Source organism: Oncorhynchus tshawytscha, unplaced genomic scaffold (assembly GCF_018296145.1).
Source record: "Oncorhynchus tshawytscha isolate Ot180627B unplaced genomic scaffold, Otsh_v2.0 Un_contig_4149_pilon_pilon, whole genome shotgun sequence".
Lineage (NCBI taxonomy): Eukaryota > Metazoa > Chordata > Actinopteri > Salmoniformes > Salmonidae > Oncorhynchus > Oncorhynchus tshawytscha.
The window spans coordinates 26,791-46,577 of record NW_024608053.1 but is presented as its reverse complement, the minus strand read 5'-3'; the positions used below and the strand labels follow the sequence as shown (position 1 = coordinate 46,577).

At 47.8% G+C, this 19,787-nt stretch overlaps 1 long non-coding RNA gene across 1 annotated transcript; it reads left to right on the top strand.

Moving 5' to 3' along the window:
- The first annotated feature begins 5,522 nt into the window (after positions 1-5,522).
- Positions 5,523-19,566, top strand: LOC121843244. The gene is made up of 4 exons (XR_006081479.1): positions 5,523-5,655; positions 7,385-7,526; positions 18,314-18,420; positions 19,425-19,566. It is a non-coding gene; the product is annotated as an uncharacterized LOC121843244 (long non-coding RNA).
- The last annotated feature ends 221 nt before the right edge of the window (positions 19,567-19,787 follow it).

Here is a 19,787-nt window from a genome sequence, read left to right as displayed (position 1 = left end):
GTTACCTGTCTCTATCTGTTCCCTGTCTCTAGCTGTTCCCTGTCTCTAACTGTTCCCTGTCTCTAACTGTTCCCTGTCTCTAGCTGTTACCTGTCTCTACCTGTTCTACCTGTCTCTAGCTGTTCCCTGTCTCTAGCTGTTACCTGTCTCTACCTGTTACCTGTCTCTACCTGTTCCCTCTAACTGTTACCTGTCTCTAGCTGTTACCTGTCTCTAGCTGTTACCTGTCTCTAGCTGTTACCTGTCTCTAGCTGTTACCTGTCTCTACCTGTTACCTGTCTCTACCTGTTACCTGTCTCTACCTGTTACCTGTCTCTAGCTGTTACCTGTCTCTATCTGTTCCCTGTCTATAGCTGTTACCTGTCTCTAGCTGTTACCTGTCTCTAGCTGTTACCTGTCTCTACCTGTTACCTGTCTCTATCTGTTCCCTGTCTATAGCTGTTACCTGTCTCTAGCTGTTACCTGTCTCTAGCTGTTACCTGTCTCTACCTGTTACCTGTCTCTACCTGTTACCTGTCTCTAGCTGTTACCTGTCTCTACCTGTTACCTGTCTCTACCTGTTCCCTGTCTCTAACTGTTACCTGTCTCTAACTGTTACCTGTCTCTATCTGTTCCCTGTCTCTAGCTGTTACCTGTCTCTAACTGTTACCTGTCTCTATCTGTTCCCTGTCTCTAGCTGTTACCTGTCTCTAGCTGTTACCTGTCTCTAGCTGTTACCTGTCTCTAGCTGTTACCTGTCTCTATCTGTTCCCTGTCTCTACCTGTTACCTGTCTCTATCTGTTACCTGTCTCTATCTGTTCCCTGTCTCTAGCTGTTCCCTGTCTCTAGCTGTTACCTGTCTCTAACTGTTACCTGTCTCTATCTGTTCCCTGTCTCTAGCTGTTCCCTGTCTCTAGCTGTTCCCTGTCTCTAGCTGTTACCTGTCTCTAACTGTTACCTGTCTCTAACTGTTACCTGTCTCTATCTGTTCCCTGTCTCTAGCTGTTACCTGTCTCTAGCTGTTACCTGTCTCTAACTGTTACCTGTCTCTAACTGTTACCTGTCTCTATCTGTTCCCTGTCTCTAGCTGTTCCCTGTCTCTAGCTGTTTCCTGTCTCTAGCTGTTCCCTGTCTCTAACTGTTACCTGTCTCTAACTGTTACCTGTCTCTATCTGTTCCCTGTCTCTAGCTGTTACCTGTCTCTATCTGTTACCTGTCTCTAACTGTTCCCTGTCTCTAACTGTTCCCTGTCTCTAACTGTTCCCTGTCTCTAACTGTTACCTGTCTCTAACTGTTCCCTGTCTCTAACTGTTCCCTGTCTCTAACTGTTCCCTGTCTCTAGCTGTTACCTGTCTCTATCTGTTCCCTGTCTCTAACTGTTACCTGTCTCTAGCTGTTCCCTGTCTCTAGCTGTTCCCTGTCTCTAGCTGTTACCTGTCTCTAACTGTTACCTGTCTCTAACTGTTCCCTGTCTCTATCTGTTACCTGTCTCTAGCTGTTACCTGTCTCTAGCTGTTACCTGTCTCTAACTGTTACCTGTCTCTAACTGTTCCCTGTCTCTAACTGTTACCTGTCTCTAACTGTTACCTGTCTCTAACTGTTCCCTGTCTCTAACTGTTATCTGTCTCTACCTGTTCCCTGTCTCTAGCTGTTCCCTGTCTCTAACTGTTACCTGTCTCTAACTGTTACCTGTCTCTATCTGTTCCCTGTCTCTAGCTGTTTCCTGTCTCTAACTGTTACCTGTCTCTACCTGTTACCTGTCTCTACCTGTTACCTGTCTCTAACTGTTCCCTGTCTCTAGCTGTTCCCTGTCTCTAACTGTTCCCTGTCTCTATCTGTTACCCGTCTCTAACTGTTACCTGTCTCTATCTGTTCCCTGTCTCTAGCTGTTCCCTGTCTCTAACTGTTCCCTGTCTCTAACTGTTCCCTGTCTCTAGCTGTTACCTGTCTCTACCTGTTACCTGTCTCTAGCTGTTCCCTGTCTCTAGCTGTTACCTGTCTCTACCTGTTACCTGTCTCTACCTGTTACCTGTCTCTAGCTGTTACCTGTCTCTAGCTGTTACCTGTCTCTAGCTGTTACCTGTCTCTAGCTGTTACCTGTCTCTACCTGTTACCTGTCTCTACCTGTTACCTGTCTCTACCTGTTACCTGTCTCTAGCTGTTACCTGTCTCTATCTGTTCCCTGTCTATAGCTGTTACCTGTCTCTAGCTGTTACCTGTCTCTAGCTGTTACCTGTCTCTACCTGTTACCTGTCTCTATCTGTTCCCTGTCTATAGCTGTTACCTGTCTCTAGCTGTTACCTGTCTCTAGCTGTTACCTGTCTCTACCTGTTACCTGTCTCTACCTGTTACCTGTCTCTAGCTGTTACCTGTCTCTACCTGTTACCTGTCTCTACCTGTTCCCTGTCTCTAACTGTTACCTGTCTCTAACTGTTACCTGTCTCTATCTGTTCCCTGTCTCTAGCTGTTACCTGTCTCTAACTGTTACCTGTCTCTATCTGTTCCCTGTCTCTAGCTGTTACCTGTCTCTAGCTGTTACCTGTCTCTAGCTGTTACCTGTCTCTAGCTGTTACCTGTCTCTATCTGTTCCCTGTCTCTACCTGTTACCTGTCTCTATCTGTTACCTGTCTCTATCTGTTCCCTGTCTCTAGCTGTTCCCTGTCTCTAGCTGTTACCTGTCTCTAGCTGTTACCTGTCTCTATCTGTTCCCTGTCTCTAGCTGTTACCTGTCTCTAGCTGTTACCTGTCTCTAACTGTTACCTGTCTCTAACTGTTACCTGTCTCTACCTGTTACCTGTCTCTATCTGTTCCCTGTCTCTAGCTGTTACCTGTCTCTAACTGTTACCTGTCTCTAACTGTTATCTGTCTCTAACTGTTACCTGTCTCTATCTGTTCCCTGTCTCTAGCTGTTCCCTGTCTCTAGCTGTTCCTGTCTCTATCTGTTCCCTGTCTCTAACTGTTACCTGTCTCTAACTGTTACCTGTCTCTAACTGTTCCCTGTCTCTAGCTGTTACCTGTCTCTAACTGTTACCTGTCTCTAACTGTTACCTGTCTCTAACTGTTCCCTGTCTCTATCTGTTCCCTGTCTCTAACTGTTACCTGTCTCTAACTGTTACCTGTCTCTAACTGTTCCCTGTCTCTAACTGTTCCCTGTCTCTAGCTGTTACCTGTCTCTATCTGTTCCTGTCTCTAGCTGTTACCTGTCTCTATCTGTTCCCTGTCTCTATCTGTTCCTGTCTCTAGCTGTTACCTGTCTCTATCTGTTCCCTGTCTCTAGCTGTTCCTGTCTCTAACTGTTACCTGTCTCTAGCTGTTACCTGTCTCTAGCTGTTACCTGTCTCTAGCTGTTACCTGTCTCTAACTGTTACCTGTCTCTAGCTGTTACCTGTCTCTAACTGTTCCCTGTCTCTAACTGTTATCTGTCTCTACCTGTTCCCAGTCTCTAACTGTTCCCTGTCTCTATCTGTTCCCTGTCTCTAGCTGTTCCCTGTCTCTAACTGTTACCTGTCTCTAGCTGTTACCTGTCTCTAGCTGTTACCTGTCTCTAACTGTTCCCTGTCTCTCACTGTTCCCTGTCTCTAACTGTTCCCTGTCTCTAACTGTTATCTGTCTCTAACTGTTCCCAGTCTCTAACTGTTACCTGTCTCTATCTGTTACCTGTCTCTACCTGTTACCTGTCTCTACCTGTTCCCTGTCTCTACCTGTTACCTGTCTCTACCTGTTACCTGTCTCTATCTGTTCCCTGTCTCTACCTGTTACCTGTCTCTAGCTGTTACCTGTCTCTACCTGTTACCTGTCTCTACCTGTTACCTGTCTCTAACTGTTACCTGTCTCTACCTGTTACCTGTCTCTACCTGTTCCCTGTCTCTAACTGTTACCTGTCTCTAACTGTTACCTGTCTCTATCTGTTCCCTGTCTCTAGCTGTTACCTGTCTCTAACTGTTACCTGTCTCTATCTGTTCCCTGTCTCTAGCTGTTACCTGTCTCTAGCTGTTACCTGTCTCTAGCTGTTACCTGTCTCTAGCTGTTACCTGTCTCTATCTGTTCCCTGTCTCTACCTGTTACCTGTCTCTATCTGTTACCTGTCTCTATCTGTTCCCTGTCTCTAGCTGTTCCCTGTCTCTAGCTGTTACCTGTCTCTAGCTGTTACCTGTCTCTATCTGTTCCCTGTCTCTAGCTGTTACCTGTCTCTATCTGTTCCCTGTCTCTAACTGTTACCTGTCTCTAACTGTTACCTGTCTCTAACTGTTACCTGTCTCTATCTGTTCCTGTCTCTAACTGTTACCTGTCTCTACCTGTTACCTGTCTCTACCTGTTACCTGTCTCTAGCTGTTACCTGTCTCTAGCTGTTACCTGTCTCTAGCTGTTACCTGTCTCTAACTGTTACCTGTCTCTACCTGTTACCTGTCTCTACCTGTCTCTAACTGTTACCTGTCTCTATCTGTTCCCTGTCTCTAGCTGTTACCTGTCTCTAACTGTTACCTGTCTCTACCTGTTACCTGTCTCTAACTGTTACCTGTCTCTACCTGTTTCCTGTCTCTACCTGTTACCTGTCTCTAACTGTTACCAGTCTCTACCTGTTTCCTGTCTCTAACTGTTCCCTGTCTCTATCTGTTACCTGTCTCTAACTGTTACCTGTCTCTACCTGTTACCTGTCTCTAACTGTTACCTGTCTCTACCTGTTTCCTGTCTCTACCTGTTACCTGTCTCTAACTGTTACCTGTCTCTACCTGTTTCCTGTCTCTACCTGTTACCTGTCTCTAACTGTTACCTGTCTCTATCTGTTCCCTGTCTCTAGCTGTTACCTGTCTCTAACTGTTACCTGTCTCTACCTGTTACCTGTCTCTAACTGTTACCTGTCTCTACCTGTTACCTGTCTCTAACTGTTACCTGTCTCTACCTGTTTCCTGTCTCTAACTGTTACCTGTCTCTAACTGTTACCTGTCTCTAACTGTTCCCTGTCTCTAGCTGGTCCCTGTCTCTAACTGTTATCTGTCTCTACCTGTTACCTGTCTCTAACTGTTCCCTGTCTATAGCTGTTCCTTGTCTCTAGCTGTTACCTGTCTCTAACTGTTACCTGTCTCTAACCGTTACCTGTCTCTAACTGTTATCTGTCTCTAACTGTTCCCTGTCTCTAACTGTTATCTGTCTCTACCTGTTACCTGTCTCTATCTGTTCCCTGTCTATAGCTGTTCCCTGTCTCTAGCTGTTACCTGTCTCTAACTGTTACCTGTCTCTAACTGTTCCCTGTCTCTAACTGTTATCTGTCTCTACCTGTTACCTGTCTCTATCTGTTACCTGTCTCTAGCTGTTACCTGTCTCTAACTGTTCCCTGTCTCTAACTGTTCCCTGTCTCTAACTGTTATCTGTCTCTACCTGTTCCCAGTCTCTAGCTGTTACCTGTCTCTAGCTGTTCCCTGTCTCTAACTGTTACCTGTCTCTAGCTGTTACCTGTCTCTAGCTGTTACCTGTCTCTAACTGTTCCCTGTCTCTCACTGTTCCCTGTCTCTAACTGTTCCCAGTCTCTAACTGTTACCTGTCTCTCCTCCTTTCTAAGCAGGCAGATATCTGGACAGCACATCGTCCGGGTCCTCGTCACGCTCCCAGAGTCCTTTGCTTTTGAGTCCTGCTGGCTCTCAGAGCACCTACAACAACCCTCTACTGCGCTCCCTCAGGTATAGCTATTGTAGCTAATTCAGGGGGTTGCCCCGACTGGGACTCAACCGGGTCCAGGGACTGTCAACCCAACACCTTAGCCGCTACGCCAAGAGATCCAAACCTCTTGACAAGGAGGCCAGGAGTTGTGTTAATCTCACTACAATATAGTACAGTTCAACCATTGATGTTGATGTATCTACCATATGAATGGGTTGTACAGTCAGTTCACCTGTTAGTTCACCTGTTAGTTCACCTGTTAGTTCACCTGTTAGTACACCTGTTAGTTCACCTGTTAGTTCACCTGTTAGCTCACCTGTTAGTTTACCTGTTAGTTCACCTGTTAGTTCACCTGTCAGTTCACCTGTCAGTTCACCTGTCAGTTCACCTGTTAGCTCACCTGTTAGTTCACCTGTTAGTTCACCTGTTAGTACACCTGTTAGTTCACCTGTTAGTTCACCTGTCAGTTCACCTGTTAGCTCACCTGTTAGTTCACCTGTTAGTTCACCTGTTAGCTCACCTGTTAGTTCACCTGTTAGTTCACCTGTTAGTTCACCTGTTAGTTCACCTGTTAGTTCACCTGTTAGTACACCTGTTAGTACACCTGTGTTAGTACACCTGTTAGTACACCTGTCAGTTCACCTGTCAGTTCACCTGTCAGTACACCTGTTAGTACACCTGTTAGTACACCTGTTAGCTCACCTGTTAGTTCACCTGTTAGCTCACCTGTTAGTACACCTGTTAGCTCACCTGTTAGTTCACCTGTTAGCTCACCTGTTAGCTCACCTGTTAGCTCACCTGTTAGTACACCTGTTAGTTCACCTGTTAGTTCACCTGTTAGTTCACCTGTTAGTTCACCTGTTAGTACACCTGTTAGTACACCTGTTAGCTCACCTGTTAGTTCACCTGTCAGTTCACCTGTTAGCTCACCTGTTAGCTCACCTGTTAGTTCACCTGTCAGTTCACCTGTTAGCTCACCTGTTAGTACACCTGTTAGTACACCTGTCAGTTCACCTGTTAGTTCACCTGTTAGTTCACCTGTTAGTACACCTGTTAGCTCACCTGTTAGTACACCTGTTAGTACACCTGTCAGTTCACCTGTTAGTTCACCTGTTAGTACACCTGTTAGTACACCTGTCAGTTCACCTGTCAGTTCACCTGTCAGTTCACCTGTTAGTACACCTGTTAGTACACCTGTTAGTACACCTGTTAGTACACCTGTTAGTTCACCTGTCAGTTCACCTGTTAGCTCACCTGTTAGTTCACCTGTTAGTTCACCTGTTAGTTCACCTGTTAGCTCACCTGTTAGTTCACCTGTTAGTTCACCTGTTAGTTCACCTGTTAGCTCACCTGTTAGTTCACCTGTTAGTTCACCTGTTAGTTCACCTGTTAGTTCACCTGTTAGCTCACCTGTTAGTTCACCTGTCAGTTCACCTGTTAGCTCACCTGTTAGTTACACCTGTTAGTTCACCTGTTAGTTCACCTGTTAGTTCACCTGTTAGTTCACCTGTCACACCTGTTAGTTCACCTGTTAGCTCACCTGTTAGCTCACCTGTTAGCTCACCTGTTAGCTCACCTGTTAGTTCACCTGTTCACCTGTTAGCTCACCTGTTAGTTCACCTGTTAGTACACCTGTTAGTTCACCTGTTAGTTCACCTGTGTTGCTGTGACTGGGTGTGTATTTGAGAGAGTTTGTACGTGTCTGTCTGTCTTACAGTATATAATATATCCTCCTCCTCCTGTCTCCAGTCACCCAGGAGAGGGTGTGATCCAGCTGATCTCTGTAGCCCGCTCCTCTAGTCTGGGCATCACCATCGGCGGAGGCTCCAATAGACCGGACGGCCCTGCGGTCTTCATCCAGGAGGTTCTGTCTGGGGGAGACTGCCACAGGGTAAGTCACCAATGGGATCCATCCTGAAAGAACAGGGTACCAGTGGATAACCCCTTCTCATAGATTCACTTCATAACAGATACTGTAGCCATAGTTACCTCCATTGGGTTTTAACACTGGGATGAAATGAACCAGACTCACACCACTGGTAGAACATCCAGTCAATGATGAATATGGAAGAGTTACATTAGGCATGTCGACATGGTAACGTCAATCTGCTGTACTTAGAAATAGAGTTACATTAGGCATGTCGACATGGTAACGTCAATCTGCTGTACTTAGAAATGGAGTTACATTAGGCATGTCGACATGGTAACGTCAATCTGCTCTACTTAGAAATGGAGTTACATTAGGCATGTCGACATGGTAACGTCAATCTGCTGTACTTAGAAATGGTGTTACATTAGGCATGTCGACATGGTAACGTCAATCTGCTGTACTTAGACATGGAGTTACATTAGGCATGTCGACATGGTAACGTCAATCTGCTCTACTTAGAAATGGAGTTACATTAGGCATGTCGACATGGTAACGTCAATCTGCTGTACTTAGACATGGAGTTACATTAGGCATGTCGACATGGTAACGTCAATCTGCTCTACTTAGAAATGGAGTTACATTAGGCATGTCGACATGGTAACGTCAATCTGCTGTACTTAGAAATGGAGTTACATTAGACATGTCGACATGGTAACGTCAATCTGCTGTACTTAGAAATGGAGTTACATTAGGCATGTCGACATGGTAACGTCAATCTGCTGTACTTAGAAATGGAGTTACATTAGGCATGTCGACATGGTAACGTCAATCTGCTGTACTTAGAAATGGAGTTACATTAGACATGTCGACATGGTAACGTCAATCTGCTGTACTTAGAAATGGAGTTACATTAGACATGTCGACATGGTAACGTCAATCTGCTGTACTTAGAAATGGAGTTACATTAGACATGTCGACACACCATGCTGACCAATGGTTTAAAGCCGTTCCTATCGCCTCTGACCAGAACATCGGCCCTCATTTTCTGTTAATTTCCAAACAACACTTCATATTGAAACTGCACAACCAGCCCCATTGGTCAACAGTCAGCAGGGTGGTCTCTTAACAGACCTCAACCAGTCCCGTTGGTCAACAGTCAGCAGGGTGGTCTCTTAACAGACCTCAGCAGGCCCGTTGGTCAACAGTCAGCAGGGTGGTCTCTTAACAGACCTCAACAGGCCCGTTGGTCAACAGCCAGCAGGGTGGTCTCTTAACAGACCTCAGCAGGCCCGTTGGTCAACAGTCAGCAGGGTGGTCTCTTAACAGACCTCAACCAGCCCTGTTGGTCAACAGCCAGCAGGGTGGTCTCTTAACAGACCTCAACAGGCCCGTTGGTCAACAGTCAGCAGGGTGGTCTCTTAACAGACCTCAACAGGCCCGTTGGTCAACAGCCAGCAGGGTGGTCTCTTAACAGACCTCAGCAGGCCCGTTGGTCAACAGTCAGCAGGGTGGTCTCTTAACAGACCTCAGCAGGCCCGTTGGTCAACAGTCAGCAGGGTGGTCTCTTAACAGACCTCAGCCAGCCCCGTTGGTCAACAGTCAGCAGGGTGGTCTCTTAACAGACCTCAGCCAGCCCCATTGGTCAACAGCCAGCAGGGTGGTCTCTTAACAGACCTCAGCCAGCCCTGTTGGTCAACAGTCAGCAGGGTGGTCTCTTAACAGACCTCAGCCAGCCCCATTGGTCAACAGCCAGCAGGGTGGTCTCTTAACAGACCTCAGCCAGCCCCATTGGTCAACAGTCAGCAGGGTGGTCTCTTAACAGACCTCAGCCAGCCCCATTGGTCAACAGTCAGCAGGGTGGTCTCTTAACAGACCTCAGCCAGCCCCATTGGTCAACAGTCAGCAGGGTGGTCTCTTAACAGACCTCAACCAGCCCCATTGGTCAACAGTCAGCAGGGTGGTCTCTTAACAAACCTCAGCCAGCCCTGTTGGTCAACAGTCAGCAGGGTGGTCTCTTAACAGACCTCAGCCAGCCCCGTTGGTCAACAGTCAGCAGGGTGGTCTCTTAACAGACCTCAGCCAGAGGTTACCAGTATAGTCTGTCCTGTTCAACTGGATGAGAGACAGACAGCGTGAGGTTACCAGTATAGTCTGTCCTGTTCAACTGGATGGGAGACAGACAGCGTGAGGTTACCAGTATAGTCTGTCCTGTTCAACTGGATGGGAGACAGACAGCGTGAGGTTACCAGTATAGTCTGTCCTGTTTAACTGGATGGGAGACAGACAGCGTGAGGTTACCAGTATAGTCTGTCCTGTTCAACTGGATGGGAGACAGACAGCGTGAGGTTACCAGTATAGTCTGTCCTGTTCAACTGTCTTTCTGGATGGGAGACAGACAGTGTGAGGTTACCAGTATAGTCTGTCCTGTTCAACTGGATGAGAGACAGACAGCGTGAGGTTACCAGTATAGTCTGTCCTGTTCAACTGGATGGGAGACAGACAGCGTGAGGTTACCAGTATAGTCTGTCCTGTTCAACTGGATGGGAGACAGACAGCGTGAGGTTACCAGTAACATCTGTCCTGTTCAACTGGATGGGAGACAGACAGCGTGAGGTTACCAGTATAGTCTGTCCTGTTCAACTGGATGGGAGACAGACAGCGTGAGGTTACCAGTATAGTCTGTCCTGTTCAACTGGATGGGAGACAGACAGCGTGAGGTTACCAGTATAGTCTGTCCTGTTCAACTGGATGGGAGACAGACAGCGTGAGGTTACCAGTGCTGTAAGTGTAACTTGGCGTTACCAGGAGTCAGACAGAGTGTTGGTTACCCTCCTGGGGAGTCAGAGCTTGAGACAAATCTAGAGACAGAGAGACAATGCTAGAGACAGAGAGACAGAGCTAGAGACAGAGAGGGCGAGAGAGAGAGAGAGAGAGAGAGGGGTGAAGAAAAAGAGTGAGAGAGACAGTGGGATTGAGAGAGACGGGGGATGAGAGGGTTGGAGAGAGAGGGGAACCGGATGGATGGAAAGAGTGAGACGGAGACAGTGGGATGGAGAGAGACTGGGGCGATGAAGAGGGTTGGAGAGAGAGAGAGAGAGACGGGGGGATGGAGAGGGTTGGAGAGAGAGAGAGAGAGACGGGGGATGGAGAGGGTTGGAGAGAGAGAGACGGGGGGGGGATGGAGAGGGTTGGAGAGAGAGAGAGAGAGGGGGGATGGAGAGGGTTGGAGAGAGAGAGAGAGACGGGGGGGATGGAGAGGGTTGGAGAGAGAGAGAGAGAGAGAGACGGGGGATGGAGAGGGTTGGAGAGAGAGAGAGGGGGGATGGAGAGGGTTGGAGAGAGAGAGAGAGACAGGGGAATGGAGAGGGTTGGAGAGAGAGAGAGAGAGAGACGGGGGATGGAGAGGGTTGGAGAGAGAGAGGGGGGATGGAGAGGGTTGGAGAGAGAGAGGGAAAGGGATGGATGGAAAGAGTGAGACGGAGACAGTGGGATGGAGAGAGACGGGGGGGATGGAGAGGGTTGGAGAGAGAGACGGGGGGATGGAGAGGGTTGGAGAGAGAGTGGAAAGGGATGGATGGAAAGAGTGAGACGGAGACAGTGGGATGGAGAGGGTTGGAGAGAGAGAGAGACGGGGGGGATGGAGAGGGTTGGAGAGAGAGAGAGAGAGAGGGGGGATGGAGAGGGTTGGAGAGAGAGAGAGAGAGAGAGAGAGAGAGGGGGATGGAGAGGATTGGAGAGAGAGAGAGATGGGGGATGGAGAGGGTTGGAGAGAGAGAGAGAGAGAGACGGGGGGATGGAGAGGGTTGGAGAGAGAGAGAGAGACGGGGGATGGAGAGGGTTGGAGAGAGAGAGAGAGACGGGGGATGGAGAGGGTTGGAGAGAGAAAGAGAGAGATGACGGGGGATGGAGAGGGTTGGAGAGAGAGAGAGAGAGAGAGAGGGGGGGGATGGAGAGGGTTGGAGAGAGAGAGAGAGAGAGAGGGGGGATGGAGAGGGTTAGAGAGAGAGAGAGAGAGAGCCGGGGGATGGAAAGGGTTGGAGAGAGAGAGAGAGAGACGGGGGGATGGAGAGGGTTGGAGAGAGAGAGAGAGAGGGGGGGATGGAGAGGGTTGGAGAGAGAGAGAGAGACAGGGGGATGGAGAGGGTTGGAGAGAGAGAGAGAGACAGGGGGATGGAGAGGGTTGGAGAGAGAGACGGGGGATGGAGAGGGTTGGAGAGAGAGAGAGACGGGGGGAGAGAGGGTTGGAGAGAGAGAGACGGGGGATGGAGAGGGTTGGAGAGAGAGAGACGGGGGGATGGAGAGGGTTGGAGAGAGAGAGACGGGGGGATGGAGAGGGTTGGAGACAGAGAGAGACGGGGGATGGAGAGGGTTGGAGAGAGAGAGAGACGGGGGATGGAGAGGGTTGGAGAGAGAGAGAGAGAGAGAGAGACGGGGGGATTGAGAGAGACGGGGGATGGAGAGGGTTGGAGAGAGAGAGAGAGAGACGGGGGATGGAGAGGGTTGGAGAGAGAGAGAGAGACGGGGGGATGGAGAGGGTTGGAGAGAGAAAGAGAGAGACGGGGGGATGGAGAGGGTTAGAGAGAGAGAGAGAGAGAGAGAGATAAAGTGATGCAGACTGCTTCCCCATTAGCTCAAGTGTGGAGGGGACGAGTCAGAGTCCCCACAGTCCCCTGAGCAGCAGGACAGGACAGCAGGACAGACTGTGAAGGTCAGCCCTTTAGGACTCTGCTTATGCAGGCCATCACCCTGTTCCCCTGACCTCTACCTCCCTACCATCTAGCCTCTACCACCCCCACAGCACTCCCTGCCCCCATGACCTCTACCTCCCTACCATGCAGCCTCTACCACCCCACATCACTCCCTGTTCCCCTGACCTCTACCTCTCTACCATCTAGCCTCTACCACCCCCACATCACTCCCTGTTCCCCTCACCTCTACCTCCCTACCATCTAGCTTCTACCACCCCACCATACTCCCTGTTCCGCTGACCTCTACCTCCCTACCATCTAGCCTCTACCACCCCCACAGCACTCCCTGTTCCGCTGACCTCTACCTCCCTACCATCTAGCCTCTACCACCCCCACAGCACTCCCTGTTCCGCTGACCTCTACCTCCCTACCATCTAGCCTCTACCACCCCCACAACACTCCCTGTTCCCCTGACCTCTACCTCCCTACCATCTAGCTTCTACCACCCCACCTTACTCCCTGTTCCCTGACCTCTACCTCTCTACCATCTAGCCTCTACCACCCCCACAGCACTCCCTGTTCCGCTGACCTCTACCTCCCTACCATCTAGCCTCTACCACCCCCACAACACTCCCTGTTCCCCTGACCTCTACCTCCCTACCATCTAGCCTCTACCACCCCCACATCACTCCCTGTTCCCCTGACCTCTACCTCTCTACCATCTAACTTCTACAACCCCACCATACTCCCTGTTCCGCTGACCTCTACCTCCCTACCATCTAACTTCTACAACCCCACCATACTCCCTGTTCCCCTGACCTCTACCTCTCTACCATCTAGCTTCTACCACCCCCACAGCACTCCCTGACCTCTACCTCTCTACCATCTAGCCTCTACAACCCCCAACAACCCCCATGACCTCTAACTCTCTACCATCTAGCTTCTACCACCCCCACAGTACTCCCTGACCTCTACCTCCCTACCATCTAGCCTCTACCACCCCCAAAGCACTTCCTGTCCTGTCCCCCACCTGCCCATTCCCAGAAATATGACACTGATAGGAAAAGGTGAGAGGAGAGGGGGAGGATGGGGCAGGGCAGGGTGTGAGGGAATAGATGAGGGTTGTCCATATTCCAAACCTCTCTGGAAAGCTGACACTAATGGAGGGGGGAGGATGGGGGTGGGCAGGATGGGAAGGCTTGTCCACGCTGCACCTTTCACCTGCAGTGTGATAGATGGGGTGACAAAAAAATGCTGTCATTTCTAAACGGTTCACCCGATATGGATTTAAATACCCTCAAATTAAAGCTGACAGTCTGCACTTTAACCTCATAGTCATTGTTTGATTTCAAATCCAAACTTTTGAAGTATAGAGCCATAAGAAAAAAATCATGCTTCACTGTCCCAATAATTACTGAGGACACTGAATAATTACTGTAAATAGAGAGATAGAGAAATAGATACATACAGATGAAGTCGGAAGTTTACATACACTTAGGTTGGAGTCATTAAAACTCGTTTACATACACTTAGGTTGGAGTCATTAAAACTCGTTTTTCAAACACTCCACAAATTTTTTGTTAACAAACTATAGTTTTGGCAAATCTGTTAGGACATCTACTTTGTGCATGACACACCAAAATAGAACTTTATGGTGGACAGGTGTCTTTTATACTGATAACAAGTTCAAACAGGTGCCATTAATACATCCCAAATTGGGTAACCAGTGGTTCTCCAGGACAGAGCCCAACCCTGGTCCTCCAAGAAGAGACAACCCTGGTCCTCCAGTACCACCAACAGCCCAACCCTGGTCCTCCAGTACCACCAACAGCCCAACCCTGGTCCTCCAGTACCCAACAGCCCAACCCTGGTCCCCCAGTACCCCAACCCTGGTCCTCCAGTACCCCCAACCCTGGTCCTCCAAACCCTGGTCCTCCAGTACCCCCAACCCTGGTCCTCCAGTACCAACCCTGGTCCTCCAGTAACCCCAACCCTGGTCCTCCAGTACCACCAATCCTGGTCCTCCAGTACCCCAACAGCCAGTACCCTGGTCCTCCAGTACCCCCAGCCCAACCCTGGTCCTCCAGTAACAACAGCCCAACCCTGGTCCTCCAGTACCCAACCCTGGTCCTCCAGTACCACCAACAGCCCAACCCTGGTCCTCCAGTACCACCAACAGCCCAACCCTGGTCCTCCAGTACCACCAACAGCCCAACCCTGGTCCTCCAGTACCACCAACAGCCCAGTACCCAACAGCCCAACCCTGGTCCTCCAGTACCCATCAGAACACAGCCCAACCCTGGTCCTCCAGTAACCCAGCCCAACCCTGGTCCTCCAGTACCACCTGATTCAACTGGTCAAACAGCCCAATCCTCTAGTACCATGCCTGCAATGAGTTGAATGAGGTGTGTTTGTCCAGGGATACACTTAAACTGTTTAGAGTTGGAGCTTATTGGAGGACCAAGTTTGGGAAACACTGGACAGAGTCAGACAGTTTCCTAACCATAACACAGTGGTGACAGAGCACAGAACCACAGCAGGCCCAGAGCACACAGCCACAGCAGGCCCAGAACCACACAGCACACAGACACGGCAGGCCCAGAACCACAGCACACAGACACAGAACCACACAGCACACAGACACGGCAGGCCCAGAACCACACAGCACACAGACACGGCAGGCCCAGAACCACACAGCACACAGACACGGCAGGCCCAGAACCACACAGCACACAGCCACAGCAGGCCCAGAACCACACAGCACACAGACACGGCAGGCCCAGAACCACACAGCACACAGACACGGCAGGCCCAGGACCACACAGCACACAGACACGGCAGGCCCAGAACCACACAGCACACAGCCCCAGAACCACACAGCACACAGGCAGGCCAGAACCACACAGCACACAGACACGGCAGGCCCAGAACCACACAGCACACAGCCACAGCCACAGCAGGACCAGAACCACACAGCAACCACAGAGAACCACACAGCACACAGACACGCCAGAACCACAGAGAACACAGCCATGGCAATTGAACAAGCCAATTGTAAGCTGGGGATGATTAGGTGGCCGTGATGGTACGAGGACCAGATTGGGAATTTAACCAGGACACTGGGGTTAACACCCCTTACTCTTACAATACATGTCCTGGGATATTTAGTGACCAAAGACAGTCAGGACACCAGTTTAACATCCCATCTGAAAGACAGCACCCCACACAGGACAATGTCCCTAATCCCTGCCCTGGGGGATTGAGATATTTTTGGGGGAACCAGAGGAAAGAGTGCCTCCTACTGGCCCTCCAACACCACTTCCAGCAGCATCTGGTCTCCTATCCAGGACCAACCCTGCTTAGCTTCAGAGGCAAGCCAGCAGTGGGATGTAGGGTGGTATGCTGCTGGGAAAGTACATGGGCAGCAACTAAAATCCCTTTTCAACTGTCAACATTCCCCCAGAATGGGAGGCTTAGCTACTGTTAGCGGTGTCCTTGTGAAATACTGTGAAACAACAGGATACATGATGTTAAATGTAGTGACTCCTAAGAGGCTGTTGAACCAAATACTAGTCATCAAAACATAGAGCAGCTCGTTTCCTCAGCTAATGAATCATCCACAGTCTAAGTACCTTCAAAATAACCCCAACACAATGTCTGCCTCGTTTTAAAGACCTACAGTACACGATGTGAGAGGAGCTCAGATGAGCTTTCTCTTACAGTAAAACCAGGTTGTGTGTGTGTGTGTGTGTGTGTGTGTGTGTGTGTGTGTGTGTGTGTGTGTGTGTGTGTGTGTGTGTGTGTGTGTGTGTGTGTGTGTGTGTGTGTGTGTGTGTGTGTGTGTGTGTGTGTGTGTGTGTGTGTGTGTGTGTATGTGTGTGTGTGTGTGTGTGTGTGTGTGTGTGTGTGTGTGTGTGTGTGTGTGTGTGTGTGTGTGTGTGTGTGTGTGTGTGTGTGTGTGTGTGTGTGTGTGTGTGTGTGTGTGTGTGTGTGTGTGTGTGTGTGTGTGTGTGTGTGTGTGTGTGTGTGTGTGTGTGTGTGTGTGCCTGTAACTCTTGGTTGGTGGTATGACAGTCATAGAGATGTTCTCTTGTATAGAAACAGCCCACCCTCTCCTCATCCCAATCCTGTCTCTGTCCTGCTGGTCTCTTAATCTTGTGTGTCATGTATATTTTCCAAAGCCATGTAATGGGATGTAGAAGGATCAGAGGCTCTCTGCTCTGACATAGATTTTTCAGTTGTTTTCCTGAATGTTCTGATTCTAGAAGGTTCCATAGAACCTGGGTGTTCTGATTCTAGAAGGTTCCATAGAACCTAAACATTCTGATTCTAAAAGGTTCCATACAACCTGGGTGTTCTGATTCTAGAAGGTTCCAAGATCCTTGCTGTTCTGATTCTAGAAGGCTCCATAGAACCTAAACATTCTGATTCTAGAAGGTTCCATAGAACCTGGATGCTGTGATTCTAGAATGTTCCATAGCACCTAAACATTCAGATTCTTGAAGGATCCATAGAACCTAAACGTTCTGATTCTAGAAGGTTCCATAGAACCTGGGTGTTCTGATTCTAGAAGGTTCCATAGAACCTAACTGTTGTGATTCTAGAAGGTTTCATAGAACCTAAACATTCTGATTCTAGAATGTTCCATAGCACCTAAACATTCAGATTCTTGAAGGATCCATAGAACCTAAACGTTCTGATTCTAGAAGGTTCCATAGAACCTGGGTGTTCTGATTCTAGAAGGTTCCATAGAACCTAACTGTTGTGATTCTAGAAGGTTTCATAGAACCTAAACATTCTGATTCTAGAAGGTTGCATAGAACCTGGACGTTGTGATTCTAGAAGGTTCCATAGAGCCTAGACATTGGGATGATAGAAGGTTCTATATTCAATTAGAGCGCTCCCCCTCCTGCCTCCTGGGGTGTCCCTGACGGTTAATGACAGTGGAGAGAGAATTCTCATATTACTGCTGATGTGATGTGTTGGCCGTTCTAGCTGTTAGAAAGGCTGCCCTCTGCTCACATTGTGCCAACATGCAGCATCATGTAGAACAGGACACCTGCATCGTCTGCTCTGCTCTGGCCTGTCTGTCTGCTCTGGTCTGGCCTGTCTGTCTGCTCTGTCTGCTCTGACCTGTCTGTCTGCTCTGTCTGTCTGCTCTGGTCTGGCCTGCTCTGGCCTGTCTGTCTGCTCTGTCTGTCTACTCTGTCTGTCTGCTCTGCTCTGGTCTGTATGTCTACTGATGAACTGTATGTTACACACTGTAGTCTTTTATTTATTTACCTTTATTTAACCAGGCAAGTCAGTTAAGAACACATTCTCATTTACAATGACGGCCTAGGAACAGTGGGTTAACTGCCTTGTTCAGGGGCAGAACAACTCAGGGATTCAATCCACCAACCTTTCGGTTACTGGCCCAAAGCTCTAACCAGTAGGCTACCTGCTGGTTACTGGCTAACGCTCTAACCAGTAGGCTACCTGCTGGTTACTGGCCCAACGCTCTAACCAGTAGGCTACCTGCTGGTTACTGGCCCAACGCTCTAACCAGTAGGCTACCTGCTGGTTACTGGCCCAACGCTCTAACCAGTAGGCTACCTGCTGGTTACTGGCCCACTACTGATGGACTGTATGTTACACACTGTAGTCTACTGATGGACTGTATGTTACACCCTGTAGTCTACTGATGGACTGTATGTTACACACTGTAGTCTACTGATGGACTGTATGTTACACACTGTAGTCTACTGATGGACTGTAGTCTACTGATGGACTGTAGTCTACTGATGGACTGTATGTTACACACTGTAGTCTACTGATGGACTGTATGTTACACACTGTAGTCTACTGATGGACTGTAGTCTACTGATGGACTGTAGTCTACTGATGGACTGTAGTCTACTGATGGACTGTATGTTACACACTGTAGTCTACTGATGGACTGTATGTTACACACAGTAAGCACCACTTGTGTATAGTTTTTTTGAATTATTTAAAGGATGAGGTTCTCCTGATTAGGTTTAAATGTCTGTTTTTATGTGTGTGAAGTCCAAAACAAATGTCTGCATTGCATGTAGAATGACGTTTCTCTAATTCTTATTTTCTGCTGTCTCCCATTTGCAGGATGGGCGCCTGAGGCCAGGGGATCAGCTCATTGCCATCAACAAGGAGTCCTTGATAGGAGTGACCCACGAGGAGGCTAAGAGCATGGTCAACAAGGTCAAATTCAGGTGAGATACCAGATGGGGTAGGGGTTGAATTGTGTGGGGGTAGAAGTGTTTGTGTGGGAGATTAAATCAAAAGTAATAATGTGAGATATAATATACTTTATACTTCTGAAATTGTAAAGTTATACTTTATAGTTCTATACTTCTAAAGTTATACTTTATACTTCTGAAGTTGTAAAGTTATACTTTATACTTCTAGAGTTGTAAAGTTATACTTTATAGTTCTATACTTCTAAAGTTGTAAAGTTATAATTTATAGTTCTATACTTCTAAAGTTGTAAAGTTATACTTTATAGTTCTATACTTCTAGAGTTATACTTTATAGTTCTATACTTCTAGAGTTATAATTTATAGTTCTATACTTCTAGAGTTGTAAAGTTATACTTTATAGTTCTGTACTTCTAGAGTTGTAAAGTTATAATTTATAGTTCTGTACTTCTAGAGTTGTAAAGTTATAAGTTATAGTTCTATACTTCTAGAGTTGTAAAGTTAAGTAATAATGTGAGATATAATATACTTTATACTTCTAGAGTTAGAGTTATACTTTATAGTTCTATACTTCTAGAGTTATAATTTATAGTTCTATACTTCTAGAGTTATACTTTATAGTTCTATACTTCTAGAGTTATACTTTATAGTTCTATACTTCTAGAGTTGTAAAGTTATACTTTATAGTTCTATACTTCTAGAGTTGTAAAGTTATACTTTATAGTTCTATACTTCTAGAGTTGTAAAGTTATAGTTCTATACTTCTAGAGTTGTAAAGTTATAATTTATAGTTCTGTATTTCTAAAGTTGTGAAGTTATATTTTACAGTTCTATACTTCTAAAGCTGTGAAGTTCTACTGCTAAGTTCTATGTTCTTCTATCTATCCTGTAAAGTTCTACTGCTAAGTTCTATGTTCTTCTATCTATCCTGTAACGTTCTACTGCTAAGTTCTATGTCCTTCTATCTATCCTGTAAAGTACTACTGCTGAGTTCTATGTTCTTCTATCTATCCCTCCAGTCAAGAGGCGGTGGTGGAGGTTGCTTTCATCCCTGGTAAAGGTCCGTTCCCCAACAGCACGTCTTTACACAATGGTGTCCAGCGTGGCGTTGGCAACGGGTACAGCTCCGGGCGCTTAAAAGTCCACGTCAGATCACCAGAGGTCAGTCTTCTCCTCTCCTCCTCCTCCTCCTCCTCAGTAGTATCCATCACCCGAGGTTAGCATTCCTCCTCTTCACATCTTAAATGTAGTTAGATCATATACCTGTTGAATAAAGAAACATCAAATAATTAATAACGTCCTCCGATTGTCCGCTGGTTCAGGGCAGGAATGATAGATTTCAGATCTGTGGGTCTCTGCTCTAGTCTGATGTCATGTTGATA